Raw genomic sequence first — 3058 nt, 5'->3', positions numbered from 1 at the left:
ATGTTTACAAAATTTTCAATAGAGATAAAACTTTGACAAAATTTTTATAGAGATAAAATTTTGGCAAAATTTTCCACAGAAATAAACTTTTGACAAAATTTTCTATAGAAATACAATTTTGACAAAATTTTCTATGGAAATAAAATTTATACAAAATTAGCAATAGACATAAAATTTTGACAAAATTTTCTATATAAATACAACTTTGAAAACATTTTCTATAGTAATAAAATTTTGACAAAATTTTCTAAAGAAATAAAACTTTGACAAAATTTTTTATAGAAATAAAATTTTGACAAAGTTTTCTATAGAGATAAAACTTTGACAAAATTTTCTATAGAAATAAAATTTTGATAAAATTTTTTATAGAAATAAAATATTGACAAAATTTTCTATAGAAATACAATTTTGACAACTTTCGACTAGACATATAATTTTGAACAAATTTTCTATAGAAATAAAATGTTTACAACATTTTCTATAGAAATAAAATTTTGACAAAATTTTCTATAGAAATAAAATTTTGACAAATTTTTCTATAGCATTACATTTTGACAACATTTTCTATAGAAATAAAATTTTGACAAAATTATAGAAATAAAATTTTCATACAATTTTCTATGGTTTCTATAGAAATAGTTTCTATAGAAATAAAATTTTGACAAAATTTTCTATAAAAATATAATTTTGACAAAATTTTCTATAGAAATTAAATTTTGACAAAATTTTCTATAGAAATAAAATGTTTACAAAATTTTCAATAGAGATAAAACTTTGACAAAATTTTTATAGCAATAAAATTTTGGCAAAATTTTCTACAGAAATAAATTTTTGACATTTTCTAAAGAAATAAAATTTTGACAAAATTTTCTATGGAAATAAAATTTTCATAAAATTTTCTATGGAGATAATATTTTGAAAAAAGTCTCTAAAAAATAAAATTTTGACGAAATTTTCTATAAAAATAAAATTTGGACAAAATTTTCTATAGAAATAAAATTTTGACAACATTTTCTATATAAATAAAATTTGGGCAAAATGTTCTATAGAAATAAAATTTTGACAAAATTTTCTATAAAAATAAAATTTTGACAAAATTTTCTGTAGCATCAAATTTTGACAACTTTTCTATAGACATAAAATTTTGACAACATTTTCTATAGAAATAAAATATTTACAAAACTTTCTATAGAGATAAAACTTTTAACAAAAGTTTTATAGAGATAAAATTTTGGCAAAATTTTCTACAGAAATAAACTTTTGACAAAATTTTTTATAGAAATACAATTGTGACAAAATTTTCTATGGAAATAAAATTTTCTATGGAGATAAAATTTTCAAAAAAGTTTCTAAAGAAATAAAATTTTTACAAAATTTTCTAAAGAAATAAAATTGTGACATAATTTTCTATAGAAATAAAATTTTCTATAGAGGTAAAATTTTGACAAAATATTTATAGAGATAAACTTTTGACAAAATTTTCTATAGACATAAAATTTTGACAAAATTGTCTATTGGAATAAAATTTTGATAGAAATTGTAATAAAAAATATTTGACAAAAATGGTAATAACAATTTTATTGTGAGGAATTTTAATTTGTGTTGGTGACTTAAGTCGCCCAATTTGGGGACAAGAACCTAAAAACTACTGGCAACACGGATGGTGATAAGTTCGGCTCACGAGCAAGTTTAATACCACTGCGGCGTGGATTTCGATCAAATCTGGCCTTCACTGTTCGGATTATTTCTGGTATTGTAAACGTTCTTACCTGGTGTTTGAAATCTTATACAGATATAAATTTTAGTTTTTCAATAAAAATTTATTGGCGAGTTTTGTGAGTAATTTTTCTTTGGGTTGGTGACTAAAGCATCGCAATTTGGGGACAAGAACCCAAAATATACTAGCAATAGTGATACAGAGGAATAAAGATAGATTTTCTCCAAATTACACTACACACAGTTATACACCCCACATCCTAAGGTAGAGCTGTTACAGTGAACAATCTGTTACAATTTGGAATTTGGAACCTTGATGTGATTTTTATCGTCAATCACTTTTTATCACATTTCAAAGTAATGCAATTTTTTATAGTAAAATCAACTTTAGTTTACTTTAAGATATATAAAACTGTGACTTGAATTCGAATTCTTTCTTGAAATGAAAGTCAAAATTGTTTATATCAAAATCGGTTTTCTTTGAGTATTTATGTTTAACTGACTACACCACATTCTGGTTTTTTTAAGTTGATCACATTGTCAATTTCTCCCATTGTGCGTTAGCTAAAAATTTCCCATTTCTCTTGCAGGCTCATTGAAGTGTCAAAAAAATGAAATAACAATTAGGCAACCAAGTTATGACCATTTGTTTCTGACAGTTATGAACACTTCTAGACAAATGCATAGCGATTGATAGTGAATTGTGTCGGCTTGTTTGTCACAAAATATATGAGAATGAGTTTTGAGAAATTCTTGTTTGATTTTTCAAAATAAAAAAACAAAAAAAGAAACGATGGGAAGACACAAATTTTTTTCTTCCATTAGACTCTTACAAAATTTGCATCTATTTTTTTTTTTTTTACAAAAGTGTGTGGAAAAGCCCGACAACATCTTACGTTTAGTTTCAGTTTTCAAGCAATTTCATTTTTCCATCATTGAAATGGGAAATTGAAAGGAAGCTCCTTCATCCAAAGGCCATACAAAGTTCACCAAAGATTAGATTTCTGTCTTCAATTCCAATTAATTTCGTTTTGATTTGATTTTGTGAGCTGTATGTTTTGTTTCGATTTTTTTTCTTCTTGTACAGAAATCATGTTGCCAATGGTTGTCTTACTGCGCAGTCGCATAACCCCACTCTCTTCGCGATAGACACTTAAAAACTTTGAATGTTGACCCAATTTTTTGGTTGTCTTCTTTTTGCCATAGTTCAGGATTGTCTACAGCAACAACAGAAAGTTGTAGGAAACAAAAATCTACAACTACAACAACAACAACCACAACACCAGCGAAACAAAAAAATCAGAAAACTGCAATTGTCAATAAATTCTGGAATTTGAACAAT

The sequence above is a fragment of the Haematobia irritans genome, chromosome 2 (genome assembly GCF_050003625.1).
Source record: "Haematobia irritans isolate KBUSLIRL chromosome 2, ASM5000362v1, whole genome shotgun sequence".
Taxonomy (NCBI): Eukaryota; Metazoa; Arthropoda; class Insecta; order Diptera; family Muscidae; genus Haematobia; species Haematobia irritans.
The sequence above is the reverse complement of the archived record's forward strand: the minus strand, read 5'-3'. Positions refer to the sequence as shown.